The sequence below is a fragment of the Lagopus muta genome, chromosome Z (assembly GCF_023343835.1).
Source record: "Lagopus muta isolate bLagMut1 chromosome Z, bLagMut1 primary, whole genome shotgun sequence".
NCBI classification, from domain to species: Eukaryota; Metazoa; Chordata; class Aves; order Galliformes; family Phasianidae; genus Lagopus; species Lagopus muta.
Genome location: NC_064472.1, coordinates 58073132 through 58092165, shown reverse-complemented (window position 1 = coordinate 58092165; position 19034 = coordinate 58073132). Strand labels below are relative to the sequence as shown.

General features: G+C 37.9%; 1 long non-coding RNA gene across 4 annotated transcripts in view; it reads right to left on the bottom strand.

Moving 5' to 3' along the window:
• Window positions 1–675: 675 nt before the first annotated feature.
• Window positions 676–19034, bottom strand: part of LOC125687189 (uncharacterized) — a 39699-nt gene continuing 21340 nt past the window's right edge. For 2 of the 4 annotated variants that reach the window (XR_007374007.1, XR_007374009.1), the window contains 2 exons: window positions 6502–6613; window positions 676–5594 (listed from right to left, as the gene is read on the bottom strand). This is a non-coding gene — a long non-coding RNA (uncharacterized LOC125687189). Of the gene's footprint in view, window positions 5595–6501; window positions 6614–8827; window positions 8993–19034 lie in introns of all 4 variants that reach the window. The other 2 variants (XR_007374008.1, XR_007374010.1) reach the window with 2 other exon arrangements.

Below are 19034 nucleotides of genomic sequence, written 5' to 3'. Positions count from 1 at the left end.
TGGTGTTCAAGCAGATGTGCACACTGGTTCGCAGCTCAGTGCCCACTAGCAGCCTCCAGACACAGTTAAGACTGGAAAGGGGAAAGCTCAGTTCCACACAACCTAAAAACCTGTTTTTAAACCTTGCAATGGAAGATGGTCCCAAAAATTATTCCTGTGAAATGAGTTGTAGGAGTAGCCAATATTGAAAACACATGGGGCTGCAGGTAGGGAAGAATTCCCGTGGAAGAGAGATGAGGAGCTTTGAGCCGGATGCCACCTACAGTGATGGGAATGAGAAGAGGCTGAGCCCACAGTTTACAATAAGTGGGTGGGAACAAGAGACCACTTTGTCCTTCCTGTAACCCTGTCCGGATAAGCACAAATCTGCATATGGTAGCTTAAAACCAGCTCAGACAGGGCTCCTATCTATTTCCCCTTTGAGCCTGGATGAAAAGCACAAGGATGGAGGTCACATAAACTCACTCTGTTCATGCAGTTCAGACCGATTTGCATAATCCAAGCTTTCATTTTAAACAAATTAAGTGCCTGGCACTTTATGGTTGTGAAGAAACCTCCCTGAGGTGTGAGTGAAGCATGGAACCACTGAAAGCAAAGACCACTGCAGGTGGAGTGGGAAATGGTAGCACAGAGAAACGAACGCTTCATAACGTAAACAGAAGTGTAAGAGACAGCAAATTTTTCACATTTTATTAAATCAGACTTTTACAGTAGTTGTTGAAAGCAAAAAAACACTGAATTATGTTTAGATAATCGTTCCATAAATAATGTGTGTTTTCACAGCAGTCACAAAGTCTGGAATTTATGTGCTAATTACAGACCCCAAATCATCTCTGCACAGATTTGCAATTAAAACTGAAATATTTTCACATACAATGTGAGCCCTGTATTCATAGCAACAGCTAAGAGACATGCTGGTTACAGTTTGCTCTGTAAATCTGAATATTTTATGTTTGAACACAATTGTTTCACTATTGTCCTTACGCTCAGTATTTTAAAAGCCGAAAGAGTTTAGAGCTGAATGCCACATTATGAATAGCTGTACTTTTCTGAGAAAATATTCTCTATACAGAAGTGTATATAGTACAACCATCTAAGGGAACAAACAATTATTGAAAGACATCGAGAAAGCAAAATTCCTGTGTACAGTTATCTTCTTAATAAATATTGTAAAATCACATACTTTTAAAACCCTGCAGTGACAGCAAAGTGCAGGAAGAATGCAGAATTAGAGAGAACATTGAATAATTCAGTAGCTTGTTATGTGATTAGATCTGATTGGCCCATGCTAAGATGCTGCCCATAAAAGTGATTTCCCATGGTAGCATTGGTAGAAGGGTGGGGGTTTATGATGTCCATAAAATGGGAGAACAAGGCTTACTGGAACTAATAATATCATGGCTGCGCAGAATGATTGATGATCTTTAAAAAGGCCCAGATTGGTTTCATCTTTCTTCGGATTTTATCACTCACTCTTTCTTAGTCACGTGCAATCACTAAGGCCAAGAGAGGTAACAAGTGTTTGATGTATGATACTTGAGCCACTTTTGTCAGAACTGCATTTATTTTAAACTGCTTTTGTATTTGATACTCCCAACATGTAGATGTTTTTTATGTTTATTTTTTCTCCAGCTGACGAGAACAGGCACTCCTGGGGTTGGGTCAAGAGGTAACCTAAGCTCACTTTAGAGCAGCAGTGCCAAAAATCGCAGTAAAAATTAAACAGATCCTCCTGCTTGCACTGGGACCATTTCCATTACTGATTGAATAGATAAAGAGCTGCACAGGGCTGACATCTTATTGGGAGAACCTCATATCCTTCATTACTTGCAGTATGCACGCACCTTTCAGAATGCTGCTTACGCTTCTTGGAATATATTATCTATTTCAATACACTCCATCCTTCACAATCTGCGGAGAGCCACAAAAGATCCTTTTATGTCAGGAGAAATTTCAGATGAATAGGAAAAAAAAAAACTTAATTTAACCAATTGGGAGAAAGGGGCATTTCCACTTTTTTCTGAAAGCTTTCACATCTCCTCCAATACTACAAATCAAGCCAGATATCTTAATCATTTGTTGGCAACATTCTTATCAGTGCTTTATTCATAAAAAGATTGCAGATGTGTGAACTGAAAAATGTTTGACAGTGTCCCAGAGGAAAAGAAGAGAGCATTAACAGGTTGATCAAACAGCAGTGTATTGGAATCCTGCTCATTTGAAGAACTCTGCCTTATCCCCCGCCTTATCTTAATTGTTCTAGCTGGAAGGACAGTAAATAAATCAATGTGAAGACAGGTCTCTGAGACCCTCCACTGGCACACAGACATCTTCAATTGTGCAGGTGTGACCATAAGACTGCGCGCAAAGCCTGGCACAATGACACACATGTTCCTTCATTCATTCATGATGGCTCTGTCTTGTGCAGAGCTTAATGGTTTTCTGTTTTGGCAATTTAAACACTGTCTCAACATTGTTTAACAAAATCAAGAGCAGTTCCTGGCAATTAATTTCTGCAGTCAACAGTATTCTCAAACTGGGCAACTCCCCTTGGAACAGGGAGCCATAACAGCAGCGCCTGTGCAAGTGAAAGAGCAAGACAATTCATTAGACGATTCTGCAGCAGCTAAAAGTGGCGGGGATGTCAGCCTGTGCTCCTGCGCTTCAATACTAATGAGAGTCATTGCATATTCATAACCCTAAATACAGTCAGCTTCTGATAAAAACTTTTGTCATCGAAGCTTCACAGCAAGAGCAAAGCACGGCACTCTTCGTGTCGCAGCACTTCCGCCAAGTGAGTGCAAGAGCAAGATTGATTGTTTTGCAACGCAGTCTGACAGGGAACTAAAAGATACTGCCCCAAGGGTCCTGAAACTAAGCTTAGTTTGATTACAAGGCTCCAAGTAATCAAAGAAACAAAAGAGAGGGGGGAAGATGGAGGGAAGAATGTTGTTTTGTCTTGTTGGTGGGTCTGAGGCTTGGTGTTTTTTTTATTATTTTTTAAAGATAAAGGAGGCCCTAAAGATGCAGCTTTCTTTATTGATTGTTCAGAGTAATTATTTGTTAGGCATTTAAAACAGCTCATACCAATTTTTATCAGGGAAGAAGAACAGTAGGTGCTAGCAAACTTGTTCCTGTGTTGTAGGAACACTGCTGCATGTCTTAATAGATACAAATCTCTAAAACTGTATGAAGTTTCACGTCAATATGAATAGCAAAGATTAGTGAACTCAACCTGTCAGATATTAAAATCAGCTCTGCCAAGTGTTATGCTTCCCAGAATTCACTTCCTGCAGGTTTCTTTTCATTTTTGTTGTCAGTTCCTTTTTCTCATCACTGTTGCTATTTTTATTATTAGTTTTGAGAAACTACCCGTCTACTTTGCTGGCAGTCAAATTCTGGAGGTGCACAGCTCTGCTAGCCTTTGACCTTGCGGTACCTGTCTGCTGGGGCAGCTGTTAGCATCCCCTGGAGTCAAAGAAGAGAAACGTATGTTTCAGCACCCACTTTGAAAAAGCCTTGAGCATTTTCTCACTCATAATGATGTCTTCAGCTGGAATGCCAGCACATTTCCACATCTTTCTGACAGGCAAGCAGACTATAAAATATACATAAAATTAAATAAAACAGGACATTAACACAAAGGTTTCAAAATCTGATTACAGTGCAGGGTTGGATTTTTTTTCCAAAAATTATAAAATCTTGAATACGGAGGAAAAAAAGAAAGAAAGAAAGAAAAAAAAGAAGTAGATAGTTGAAGAGAAATCATGAAGCATTAAGGATGGGAAGGTTTCTATAAACTGTTAGATATCTCTGTCATATGTATACAGGCTTTGAAAATAGAGAAATCTTGTAGATATGATTGATTGAGATAACTGATTATCCACAGATATTTTAAGTGTTGAGACATTAAATTGTCAGCTGAATCAGTTTGATTGCAGTAAAACATGAAAACATTGACTTTTGTCTAGTTAGAGAAATTTATTTTTCCCAGAATGACAATCCTTTAAGTAGAAACCAGGCAGTTTGCCAGCTCTCCATGTCATACACTGAAGTTTGCAAATGCAACCCATATTTTCAAATGTTTTTCAGGGTTCAAGGAATGGTGCATAGGTCTTTGGCAAATAGTCTTGTAATAAACAGATTTCCATACACTGCTTCAATTCCCCTTAATCCCGATGTAGACTAGTATTTATTCATTATGAATGAATGAATGGCATAGACAGTGGTTTGCATTCAAGGTGTATACGTATTCAGAGCACTTATGTAAAATATTTCTCTAAAAGAAACAGTAACACTCCTTGGACTGAAGCTATAGGAACAAGTTTGATTAATATGTTTTACAAGCCTGAAGTAAATGCTCATCATAACTGTCAGAAAGCTGACAGCTTTCAAGAAAGAGCCTTTGTTCCTGGAATGAGTAATTTGTGTGATCATCTTTAAGATACCACATTCAAAACCTTAGAGGGAGAAGGTGTTACATTCAAGTGAATTCTACTCAAAATGTGATTGCTGTTAAGTCTGCTTTGTACTCCAGATCCTTGATATGCACACAATATTTGACAGAATAGCAACTTTTTTTTTAATTATTATTTGTTGTTCTTGCTTGTCAGAACATCTGTGCTTTCTCATTAGGCAGAGATGTACTCTTGGAGTTTTGTACCAACACACACAGGAGAGCCACCATTACCAATTTTTTGCTTCTGTTTTTGCCTGGGTTTTGACAAGTAAAGCCCAGACACAGGGCTTATCTTAACAATTACACTTGAATGAATGAAAGTGTAAGTAGGGCAAAAGCTGGAGACGAAACAGACATCTTACGATATGACAAAACTATACTTTATGAATGGAAGGGGACAACTGTTCCCTCTCCTCTTGAGTGTGATACATTTCTCCTAACTTGTAAACCTCTGGCACAGAGAACTGGGCACTGGCACATTAAGTCTCCAGTGGTAATGAACAAGTACTTCAAGAACATAATAGCTGCTGAAAAATGAAACTGTGGTTACCCATTAGTGTGGGGAAATATTTCCTTCCTGACCTCTTCAGCCAAAAAAGTTGCTGTACAGCATCCACCATTGGGTTTGACTACTTTTAGAGAGACAAACTTTGCTCTCAGTTGTATAGTTTTGAAGCTGGATAAGAGGATTCTTCTTAAATAGTCACGTTTATCCATTTATTTGAGAGTAGCTGCAACAAATAGCAATGAACTAATCCAGCCCTTTTTAAAAATTCACTCAGAATATTTTACCAAATAGCAGTGGATTCCACAGTTTGATTTTAAGTTAGACAGAGTAATTTACTTCTGCTCAGCCACATTCCCTTCCCACTTTTTTCTGTGGATCCACACATATATGGGAAAGCAGATGCCCTTTGTTGTTTAGCCTATCTTCACTTAAATAACTCCTTTTAGAAACTTCGGATGAATCCAAGGTTAGAACAAGCCTTTCCCCTGGTGTCAAAGAGACTCAGACCAAGGACCTCTTGTTCATAATCTGGCACATTAGGTAAGATCTGTGTCCAGAGTGTCCTTCCCAAACTGATATGTGTAAAACAGGTAGCCACAGGATGTGGTTTTGTATGACAGAATGATGCTGTTTACAGACAAAAAAAAGACAAAGACAAAGACAAAAGAAAAAGGGAAAGGGGAAGGGGAAGGGGAAGGGGAAGGGGAAGGGGAAGGGAAAGGGAAAGGGAAAGGGAAAGGGAAAGGGAAAGGGAAAGGGAAAGGGAAAGGGAAAGGGAAAGGGAAAGGGAAAGAAAAAGAAAAAGAAAAAGAAAAAGAAAAAGAAAAAGAAAAAGAAAAAGAAAAAGAAAAAGAAAAAGAAAAAGAAAAAGAAAAAGAAAAAGAAAAAGAAAAAGAAAGAGAAAGAGAAAGAGAAAAAGAAAAAGAAAAAGAAAAAGAAAAAGAAAAAGAAAAAGAAAAAGAAAAAGAAAAAGAAAAAGAAAAAGAAAAAGAAAAAGAAAAAGAAAAAGAAAAAGAAAAAGAAAAAAAGAAAAAGAAAAAGAAAAAAGAAAAAGAAAATAGAAAAAGAAAAAGAAAAAGAAAAAGAAAAAGAAAAAGAAAAAGAAAAAGAAAAAGAAAAAGAAAAAGAAAAAGAAAAAGAAAAAGAAAAAGAAAAAGAAAAAGAAAAAGAAAAAGAAAAAGAAAAAGAAACCACCCTCAATTAATTTCTTGCTGAGTTCAGTTGTTGCTATTCATTTAAAGATGACATTCTCTAAATGCAAGAAATCTAACTGCTCCACATGAAGATCCTGCACAGATCTTCCCTGGCACTACTGACCTTGAGCTCTTGGGAGTCTGGTCCCATAGGATATATCCAGAAAATCAAGCCCAAGTGCAGGAGCAGACAAAGCCCCTCTTGGTACAGAGAGACATCTGTGTTCTGCATTTTGTGGGATTGTGGCTGCTGATGACAACCTCAGTTCTCCCAACAACTTTTCATAGGCCAATTCAGTTCTGTAGCCTATCAGAATGACTTGCCAATGGATAACTCTTACCTTCTTCCTGGTCAGCAGTGTGGGCATGTCCAGAGTAACACAATGGAAGCTATCCATCGTAACCCAGTAGAATTTCAGTTGTCTTTCCTACTTGGTGAACAGGATCAATGGACTGCAAAGAATAAAATAATTAGTTCAGTCAGTAGGAATTCCTTTCTACACAGAAAAGTATTTCCTCACACACTCTGCTTACATTGCCTTTGTCATGTGATTTCTCAAAGTCCAGGGCATTCCTTTCCCTTCTCACTTTCACTTGTTATCTCTTAATTCACTTCCTGTTTGTAGAAGCTTCACTGTTTTGTTTCTGAAAGGCTACTGTCCTCCGAGTCCTGCAAAATTACCTTCTTTAGAAGAATTCATTAGCTTTCTCAGCACCAGAATGAATCACAGATTTCACTCCCTTTATCAAAAGAAATCCAAAATCCTGAATGAGGTGCCATTTTCATGCCTTTCAGATTCTAAGAAAAGTGATTTAGCAGGGAGGAATGTTATATATTATTATTCTTGTTACTATATTTAAAAATACAATGTGTATTCCCATCTATACATACTGTATTTAATAATTCTCTAGCTTCAGAATTCTGGAGGGAAATCATTCTGTCCTGGTAATTTACTGTAACTGAATCCCTCAAATTGTTCTGTCTTTTTTGTGCCTTACATCAGCCTGCTAAGGCCACATTTTTATTTCCTTTCAAAATGGACCTTGAAATAGAAATGAAAATACATAAAAAGACTGGAGAAATTGATTCAGTAGAAAAAGGTTAAGTCCTGAGTGTTGCTTAGTGTTGATCATGTGAAAATGCGATAAAAAATCTACAAATATTTGAGGGCATTAAACAATAATGATAGGGGAAAATTATTATCACTGAAGTATGTATTCTGATGTGTTTATCTTATCACAGAAAATGGGCTCAGTATTTCAGACACTGTGGTGTGTTAACTGATGGTAATTTTGAATCTTCAATGACAAATGACTGTAAGATTGTCAACTGAGATACTGGAATGAAAATCTGAAAAGGAAAGTAAAGTGTAATGCCTGGAAATTTTATTTTGAAGTATAATCTCCTGAATTACATTGCAGCATCCCAGATTAATTTGTGGAAACCCTATTAACTAGATAAAGTCCCAGTGAAAGAAGAAAAGGAAGGAAAAAAGAAGCTTAGTACTTGATTTGGCTGTCCCCTCTCTTCAGTACATTTTAATGTCTACACCTCTACCTCTTGCTCTTGTAATTAATTTAATATATGATATCTGTTCTAGAGATCTCTGGCTACTTTTGTTTCTTGTGGCTTCTTTGATCTTTCATTCCAAGCTGCTCCTGGCCTGCCAGAGTGTATGCTCTCATCTATTTGTTACCTCGCAGAGTTCCAACTCTGAAGTTTCTCCTAGTTCTTGAGGTCTCTCTTTAACTTTATTCTTTCCTAAACTGAAACTTACATAAATAAAACTGAAACAAGACTGTTTCCAGCTGCTGCAGGGAAACATGAAGACATGGGAATAATGACCAGCTTAGTCTAAATGAACATCCCTCATTTGGTTTAAAAGCAGAAAGTTTAGAGGAAAGGTGGCCCAAATTCAGTAATCACATTTAAATGTGTTGTAAAGCTATATAATACCTTCAGGTGCATTGTAAATTTGTTTCCTAATTTACACTATTTACACTACTGTTTCCTAATATTTACACTAATATAGCTTCTAGTTTATTATTTAGGAAACTGAATCCTTGTGCTGTCACCGTTTCCTCTACTTGTCACGACATAATGTGAACTAATTGGTACTGTGAAAGGGTTCATCACTGCTGGAGAACATACTTCTCAATTAAATAGGCATTAGCAAAATGCCACCCTTAAACCAAACCACATTTTGATTTATAGTCCGAAAGAGCTTTCCTTCTCAGCCTCAGTGGTTCTGCAGCCTTGCAGCATCACATGCAAATTAGATGTCCCAAGGTTTCCATCACCCAGCCCTCTGGCCTGACTTGCTGTGGGTAGCACCAAACTCACGAGAGCATCTGCACCTGGAAGAGCCGCATTACAAGGAGATGGGGGCCTGTTTAATTAGCATGGATGAGCAGTTACAGTCATTCTTTTAGAAAGATATATTTGTGAGGAGCTACTCTCTATTCAGAATATCCTAAGTATATAACACTGAAAATGACAGCTTGTTATTATTTGTCAGAGACCATGTATTCTAGTTGTTATGCTGCCCATGTTGGTAAGAAAGACTAAGCACACTGCCCTCAGGAAAGCAGAACCATGTTGGTTTTCCCAAGTGCTGCACTCAAGGTGTAATTTGCAACATCCCTTTATCCATCGTGTTTCCTTACCATGTGTCTGTGAATGAGGAGTCTGCCTGCTCCCTGCCTGTTGTTCTTGCACTTTCCAGGGCTGTGAGCACCATCAACCAAACCAAAGGTATGCAAAAGGCAAAGAGATGCTGCGGCCTCCAATATTTCCTTTTCTGACTATGTACATTAAAGCTCCAGACAACCCTGCTCAACAAAGGTGAAAAAAAAAGTTAAAAAGGATGTTTTCCACCATTACAAATAGGTCTCTGACTCCTGATCTTAACAATTTTTTTTTTTCTTTGAAAAGTGTACATCCTCATCGTACTTGAAAGGTCTAAATTTAAATGCTTCTTTTAATTTTGAACAAAAATAAGAATGATAAAGGCTGTGAATTGAATTATTTTTATTGTGGATCTTCTGCAAGAAGTTGTGCTAATATCAAAATAAATATTAAATTTCAGTACTTTCTTATATGTAGCACATTCCATTGATTTTTTTACCCAGAAATTATCAGCATTATATATTACTGAAAACATAAAGCACCAAGTTCATCAGATGGGACATCTTCCTATAGGTTTTAAAGCACAAGAAAGAACATAGAAAAAACATAGGAAGCCAGGCACATTTTAATTTAATTTAATTTAATTTTAATTTAATTCCATTGCAATGTGACTTTTTTAGGAATAAAACTGAACTAGGAATATTTATTCCCTCCATAACATTGTCTGATTTACCGCTTTCAATTCTGGCACATGCTTTTGTGGTTTTTTTTCAATATTATTATCAAGTGAGTCCAAATAATAAATAATATCATAGAATGATTTTTAGAATTAAAAGTAGTTTCTATGTTTTTTGGGTTTTTTTTTCTCCCTATTGTTTTGCTTTTCCAGATCTCACAGCAGGAAATCTTGCTAGCCCTTATGGGAGCCAGAATGCAACCTCAACTTCCCCTCATCTCTGGTGTAATCTCTGCAGAAATAGTCTCATTTCTCATGGATTGGTGCTTCCTTTGCTATGGTTTTGTACCTCAGCCAATACAGTGGCACAGCAAACGGAGCTGGCAGGCATTCCAGGTATCAATTTGAACAAGCAGTTAACCACTTGCTAATAAGTGGGTAGTTCTTATGACACTTTACATTTATTTTGTATTTTTGTAAATATTTATATACGTTGTTTATGTCACATGCTGTATGTGTCCTTGTGTGTGTATGTGAGATATATAAAGGTTATTTATGGTCTGTGTCAAAAGGTTATGAACAAATTGAATTTATGAAGAGGGATCGCTATTCCCTTGTGATTATGGCAGCAGTTGTTTCCTGAGTGTTTTTTAAAAAAAAAAAATTCAGGCTCGTCTTAGTCCACTCAGTGCTCGCCAAAACCATTGGGTATTTAGCTCTTAAGATAAAATCATTTGGCACAAGAACAGACTAGGAAAGGTGGCACCATACATTATTAAGAGGAAGAAACTTTCACCTGAAGACAGCAGGTAGCACAACAGCAAGAAAAACGTTCAGGAAGGCTGAGGAAACCCCAAAGAGAAAGGGCTGCAGAGAGGCTGTATTTTGCTCTACATGGCACAGCATATCATCAAGGGGGATGATTCTCACTGCTGTCTGAAATCGAGGAAAAAACTACAGAATATTTCCCGCAAAGAAGGAACCAATTTCCCTTCTATCCATAGAAGTAGGGATGGACAGACTGTCAGAGCATGCTATGAGCAGTGTTTGAACTTACAGGAAAAAATCATCTGGGTAACTGAAGGTTTTTCTAATCCTCTGCTGCTGCTGCAAGAAGCTCTTTATGACTGGATGTGGTGTCCCATGATAGATGGACTGACACCCACATTTGGAAAGACATTCAGATCAGTGAGTTTGCTCTTCTTGACCCAGCTCTGAGTATTTCTGTGGTCCAAGCTGTTAGGTAGCCCACAAAGTCACCTGGCCACACAACACGACAACAGTTCCTACACTGAATAAAACCATCAATCCATGAAATAGAAAGAATCTTTTTTTTTTCCCCAAATGATTCTCTTTCCACTCCTTCACTATGCCAGAAAAATAACAAACATGTCAGCAGACTATCAAACACTATTTTAATATTTCCGATGTTCATCAGTGAAAAAAAATATAAATGTAACCCATCATTGTACAAGTTGTACTAGATGTCTAGAAATATAATCTTTACTGAGATATGAACAAAGCCTTTTCTGTCGGATTTCTGGCCCATTCCAATAAATTTGTACCTGCATCAAATTATATTATGTTATCTTTCATGACAAGTCAAGTGTGCTTTTCAATTCAAAAGATTTTTGCAGATAAATGCCATCCTGTTTCCCCATATTTTTTTCTGCTAGAATCATCAAGTATTCTGTAGGACACACTAGTAGCCCTTGGTTTATTATTGCAATTTTTTTATTATTAGATATGTTGTAGTGTAGAAGAATATGATCTATTTAGAAATCTCTTATTATCATATAGTCAGAATTTTATCAGTATATTTACAATTGGCACTAAAATTCGGGTGCTTTAATTAAATTTTACTGCATTTGCTCTTACATTAAAAAAAATGAAAATGAAAAATGAAATAAGTTACAATTATTCCTTGTATTTTGTAATCAAGAAGCATGCTTTTAACTAACCTGCAACTTCATCTGTTGCTCAGTAATTACAGACAATGCAACAGCTCAGAGTATTTACATAAGATGTCAGTCACAGAAATCAATCAGAAAAACTTCAATAACATTAGACTAAATCTTGAAGTTATTTACTCATTTTAGTCAGTACTTACAGATATAAACATTTGGGACAGTGATTGCAAAGAATAGGTGATAACTTCAAGATTCAGCCCAACCCTAATAGATTTTGTCTTTGCTGTTAGAAACCAAACATTCCCATTATTAATCTGAATGTTTGCTTTAATGTCATTCTCTTATGACTGAAGTTTGGAGATATTTTATTGAACTACAGATATTTTAGTGGTTTAACCTCATAATAAGTATTAAGTATAACTTGACAATAAAGATTATCGGACTGGTTTTAATAAATTTAATTTGCTGAAAAATTATAAATACACTTTTTTTAATCAGAGCATGAGCTCTTAAAGGGGGAAAATTAAGTCACTGCATATGAAAAAAATGATGTTCAATACTCAATTTTGCCTGAGCAAGGAGAGAAAAGGGATTTAACTATGGCAAATAGAGCATCCAGAAAAAAAAGATGTCATTTCCTGGTGCTAATACCAGGATAGTAACTGTTTAGCACTTCTTCCTAAATTGGCTTTATCACAGTATGCTAATATTTATGAGCTATCAGCAACCAATGTACCCTATCTATAAAGAATGGAGCAAAAAATCTGCTTCTTTTCTTTTGCTTTTCTTTAATTTTGCAAATGTTTTGACAACAGGCTTTCTGTATATCAGCTACCAGATCTGCAGATGATCAAACTGGGAGAGGATGGAATTATTTACCTGAAGTTCATGCAAGAAGTTATTAGTTGAGATACACACTAGAGCAATGATCTTACACTGAAAGTTCCTGAGATGAGAGATTTAGCCAAAAAACTTTCTCATCAGAAGGCTCCATGGATAGGATTGGTAAGAGAAACCCTAAATTTACTTGAGGACCTTGTATGTCACTATCCATTCCAGATATCCCAGGTCTTTACATAGGGGAATTTTATCACAGAAAATCATAGATTATTTATGTTATTATATGGGTTTGATTGTTTGTTCTGTTCACTTGTTCAGCGCATGAGAAGCAAGTGAAGAGATTATCCGGTTAAGCTTTGGTTACTCTAACAAATAAATCCTCGGACTGCAGGTGGTTTTCAAACAGATTTTGGCAGTGTAGTCAACATACTTAAAAAAAACCATTTTCCCTGTTAATATTTTCCATTTTCCATTACCATTCCATGGTATCATGCCAATGTTTGTGGTAACTGCTACAAAAATGCAAGCAATAGGCTAATGAGAGATCTTTTAAAAATCAAACTATATAAAAAATTTGATTAAAATGCACTGTATACAAGTTTTGTTCTCTATTGTTTCTCCCATTACACAGCCACTGCAACACAGGCTCAGAATTACCAAAGCTAAACTTTGGTAATTTTTATGTCAACACAGTTATAATGAGTAATGGCTATGTCGACATGGACAGTTTATCCCACCCTCAAACCTCAAACTGCTTACAGCTCCACCCAGATATCTCACAGAACTCTAAAATGTGAAGCTGATGCTCCAGCCCTGGGGGAGCATTGGCTGGTTCTCAAGACCCAGGCCCTCCCACTCTGCTTGGTGTCCATCAAAAACTGCCAGGACCCAAGTCCAACTAAAGCAAGCTGATTGCTACTGCTGAGAAATGGTTTATTACCTTTCCTTCTAGACAAATGGTTAAACTGCTGGCATTCCTCACCACTGGCAACAGCAGTGAATGGAACAGCTCTTAGGCACGATTTTCACAAAAGTTATCCTCTGTAACATTGCTGCAGATTCATTTTTCTCCTGAAAGACTGTAATTTTAATACCTCATAGATGTGCAAGTATGTAGAAGCATGCATTCTATATATGTACATAATTTCTATTACTTAAAAATTGGGAAATCATATATACTTATGTATGTATATACTTATGTATGGGTGTATGACTATATATGAACTCTCCTGCTTCTAAAGTACTATCAGAAAGGCTTGTCATCATTTGCTACGGAGACAGACGGGAGCTTATTAAGTAGCTTATTAAGAACTGGAATATACCTGCCATCTGGACAGGCACATTACGCACTGCAGATGTAAGGTTTGGACACAGATTTCTTGCGTGTGACCCCAGAACTCAAATTCAGTTACTTAAAGACATGTCATGTAGTTTTGACCAGCATTTTAAACACATTTGGCACTAATATAAATGATAGCATAAGATGCAGAGTGATAAAGAATTAGTTCCAGTGAACTTAACAAAAATCCAGGGGGGGTATGTAGTTTACATGTCTCTGAGATATGCAAATCTTTTATATCTTAAAATGTTTCAGAATTTATTGGTGCAAAATAAAAGAGCTCCACTGCAGCCAAGAGGAAAGTATGCAATACAAATAAAAACATATGAAGACATTTAGAAACAAGCTATAACTTGACTTCTACAAAGCCCCAAACACACGCTCTCCTGTTTTTCCAGCAGCTTGTGAGGGAAGGGTGGTTCTGGGTTTCCTCTCCAGATGGAGAGCTCAGTCGCGTATTCCCATTCCAGCACTTCTTCCAAAACTGCCACATTATCCTGCTTTCTCCAACACCTGCTACAAAATATTTCACACTTGCTCTGTTTCATTCGAAGTTTGGAAGGAAAAGGACACCAGTACCGTTGAAGGTTGTGTCCAATACTTCAACTGACATTTCCAGAGCAAGCAACTCCCACTGCCACTGCATTTGCTGCAGAAAGGTCTTTATTTCATGGACACCATCCAGGGAACAGCAACACCAGTACAGGTGCTGACATCTGAGGCTCAGTGAAAATGAATGGTCTCATGGGATTCCCCTGGCCAGTCTCTCTTTTATTATTTTCTTTCATGATATGTGATCTCTTGAAGATGAAGTGCTGCTGCAAGCAAACAGCAGTAGCCTATGGCAGTGGGTGAAGAGAAAGCTATTCCAAGCCTCATGCAAGGAAATGCATTAAAAATGTAAACCATACTAGCTGTCACACATTTGTGTGTTCAGGTGGCTTATTGGGATGTAGCCTATTGTGACACAACAAATCTATTACATACATCTGTGGTTGTTTAACACCATACAGCTCTCATTAAATATGTTGGCCAAGGTTCTCTTGTCCTCGCAGATTCATCTTGTTTTACAGAGTGCACAGATTCCACTCTAGGTCCTTCCTTGTAATGCTCCTCACTGAGAGAACAACTGCCTGGAAGATGTTGTATCCCTCCTCTAGTAACAAGGATTCCATAGGCCACGAACAGTTTTGGAATTATGACTGCTTTTGTGGGGTCTAATCCATATGCCTCAAAAGAGTTTACATTTAAAATATCACAGGACAGAAAAGAATGGGATGTAATGGATCAGCTGAATATGCTGGCTGAGACTGCCCTCCATGAAATCACCTCAACCATGAGCTCCACAAGAGCAATGTCAAAGGGTTTGAGGTGCCCCCAGAGCCATTAATTCAAGTATGAATTACAGAAATTTGTTTTGGGCATTCTACCAAGAGAGCAGATCCTCAGGTGAAACGCATGGTGTCTATTTGAAACCATGTAGACCATTTTGGTCCTGCATGCCATCAGCTTCTGGCAGCCCCTTATCTGTCTTTCTAAGGTGGCTCCTTAAAAATGGACACTGAATTACAGTACCAAAACAGAGCTGCTCCACAGGTCAAGGATAAAGAAACAGAGCTGTGCATGATATGAGAATGGTTAATAACAAACTAAGTAAAATAAAACAAGTTGGCCTCTTTTGGCCTCCAAAACTGAGACAATTGTTGGCAGTAGATTCACCATACTGAGGCACAAATTTCCCAGAGGAGCCCAAGGGCTGTAATCCTGACTGCTATTAGTGCTGACCTGTACAATGACCTGTCACATAAAACGGAGCAGCCACGCAGCTGCCTGGTGCTCCCCATTTAGATGAGTGCTACGTCCATCCCAATGGCCATTATTTACATGTCGGTGATAAGGAGTGGATGCACCACAACTACAGATTAACCCTCTGCATCCCAAAGTGAGGATCAGTCTCTGCTCAGGAGTTAAAAGACAATGAGGTGGACATGGGAGGTATTTTAGGATGTATAACATAAGTTCTTTAAAAAAATGTACCGATTTGGAGATATTAAAAAGTGGGGTTATTCCACTTCTCCAGAAAGGTAGTTGTTTCCATATTAGCTGCATCTGGACACTGAGCAAACCTTTATCTCACCAATAAGATAGGTGAGTAGCATTACATTTTCTACCTACTTTCATATGGAGACATACAAAAAGCATAAATTAATATAGCTTTTTACAGTGGGTATTAGATTTTTCAATACTCTCACCAACACACAGAAATTATATTTAAACAGTACAAACAATTTCAAACAATGGTAACAGAAGAAAAAAAAACTCATTTTTTCTTTTTTTTCTAACTTGGTGTTAACTTAATGATATGCGACATTGCTATCAGTGCAGAGCAATAAAAATGAAATGGTACCCAATGTGCATAGACACTATGGAAATTTCAAATGACAACAGCAACAACAAAAATTATACTTTCCCTTTCCCTTCCCATGCCTTTTGCATTAACGTAAGGATATGTGACTTTGCTATCCATGTACTGCAATAAAAATGAAATTGGTGGCCAATGTGCCCGGACAGTCTTCAAATAAAACAAAAATAAAATTATGTTCCTTTGCATCATGTAAAGGATACATGACGTGAGGCACAAATTTCACTTTTCTACTACATCTGAAATAATATGCCAGCTGAGAGCATATATTTCTTTTTCATCATGAGAGAGAAAAAAAATGTATTTGAAACAATTTCTTTTAATTTCTCTTCATTGTATAAACACTAAAAAAAAATGTGTTTTACAACGGTTTCTTATATTAGACTCATATTGTGTTTATATGTTTCCTAAATGAATGTTTTTTTTTGGTAACATGTTTGTGTCTAACATTACTCATATAAATAAAAATATATTGTCATTTTATGGAATAATAGGCAAACAGACATCTGCACGCAACATTTCCCTCATTAGATGTTTTCATGTTAGCGTATTTTTATGACTTTGCTGCAAAATACAATGTGCTGGCTTGAAACCTTCTTAAATATAACTTATTATGTATGTTAACAACCCACATGCTTTAGTTATGCTCAGAGAACTGCTTAATAAAGGAGTAGTTAAGGCTGGTGTAGCATGAGGTGCTGCGACCCGAAGAAACGTGCTTGCAGCTCTGCATGAGCAGTTTTGGAGACCGTCATATAAAAAGAACATAATACTATTAATAAGCATCCAAAGGAGGGCTACAAAGATGGGGAAGGGTCTGGAGGGCAAGGTGTGTGTGGAGCGTCTGAGCTCCCTGGGTGTGTTCAGCACAGGGCAGAGGAGCTGAGGGGAGCCCTCATGGCGGCTGCAGCTCCTCACAGGGAGCGGAGGGCAGCGCTGAGCTCTGCTGTGTGTGACAGCGACAGGCTGAGGGAACGGCATGGAGCTGCGTCAGGGGAGGGCAGCTGGGGGTCAGCAAAAGGGTCTGCCCACCAGGGTGGGCATGGAATGGGATGCACAGGGCAGTGGGCACAGCCCCAGGCTGGAGTTACAGGAGCGTCTGGACACTGCTCTCAGACATAGGGTTTGGGTTTGGGTGGTGCTGCATGGAGCCAGGGATTGGACTACATGATCCTTGTGGGTCCCTTCCAACTCAGGATTGTAGCAGGTTCCACCACTGCTTACAAACACACAAACACACACAAAGCCACAGATAAGAAACCTTCCACGAAAAGGAGTGAGGGTGTGTGGGCCGAGCCACCAGCAGGAGCAGGTGGAGGAGATAAGGTGAACTTTTGAACATATCTGCTGCTTACATCAGGATACATATAACCCAGAAACCAGGCGGATAGCTGGGACAATAATCCAGCTACAGGAAAATATAAGCACTGCACTTGAACACTGTCTTATTGCACTACTGAGTTGCCAGGCATTGCTGGGTGTCAGGCATCTCAGCCAAGCTGCCACTACAAGAAACTAGTGAGGAAATGACTCCCACACCAGTCAGCCTGCACAAGAGGACTGCGCAGTGCTGAGCACATTTCAAGTGCTGTCTCAGCTGTGATTGTAAAAATGGAATGAATCCTCCAAGCCATTCGTGCTTTCAGCTGGGTTTGATCAAATTGTACACCCTCCATGCCCAGGCTCTGAAAGATGAATATATAATTGAGAAATTCTCCCTTCTAAAATATTTCTTAAATCCAGCAACAAAAGAGTTTAATCAGAATGTTACTCTCTTTTCAAGGATAGTTCTGCCATAGCTGTTTGGATAAAATGACTGGAAATCAGAGATACAGTCATTTAAATAATCTGTTAAAAAGCTATTACGTTTCCCTAATGCTAGTCATTTTTAAATGGCTCTTGGTTTGATTCATGAACAATACATGAACAGTACATGATTCACATGAGCAATTTTTATGAAGTACTTATCCCAAAAGGAATGTCAGACCTTGTGAAATCCATTGTAGATTGCAGTATTTTCATACATTTTTTAAAATAACACACGTTAAGGTTCAGTTTCTCACAGACCAAAGTTGGCACATAAGTTGGTGCAGATCAAGGAGCCAAAAGAGGCTGAAAGATATTATATAGATAACTGTAAAGATCTTGCTGCAGTTCAAGTGCTTTTTAAGTTCTGTAGTGACTTTTTGCTATCAGAAACCATTAGATTTAATTGAAGTCAAACCTTACTACTTAATCATGAGATCTGAGAACATGTAAATATCAGTGCTGCTGCCATGCAGAATTGCCTTGACTTAGTATCAGTCAGGAAAAAGCAAGCCTTTCTTTGCTGTAAGGACAGGGTCTGAAGTGGGGACTGAGCTGCTGTTGGTGTGTCTGCAGGCAACTGGGAAGATCTGCCTTCAGTGCCAGCAACTGAATGGGCATGGGGTTGTGGAGAGGTGGTGTGCCTCTGCTCAGCTATCCCTCAATTCTCCCAGCCGTAAAATATGAATTAGACAAATTGTTACTGATCAGACTAGGATGCTGTAAGGACTAAAAAATTCCCAGTAATCTAACAGAGAATTTCCTATAGTTAAATGCATTTCAGCATAATACAGAAAACAAGAGTACAAAGACATTCTCCTCATGTTATCTAACCTATGTGGTGAATGTACCCATCTTTCCTATGCACAGTAAGTGTTGGGATGATGTTAAATGAAGGCTCTTATTAACTGCCATTCTGAAACAAACAATATATTTCCAGTTGAGTAATACAGTAAAAATCCAGTGCATTGTTTCTGCTGTGTTAGGAAAGAAGTTGGATTATGCAATTTGATGCCAAAGTGACCTAGGTCTGCTTATATACTGCTAAAATATGGTAAGTATTTAAACTGATAAGCAGAGATTTAATATGGGCCACAATAGGATTAATGAATAAATAGAGGAGTTTTATGTTACATATTTACAATCACATTTAAAAATAACACTACATCTCTTAGTTTATATTCAAGGAATACTTCACATGGGATGATAGGCAGCAAAGTGACACAGGTACAGAACCTCTTGCTTGACCTGA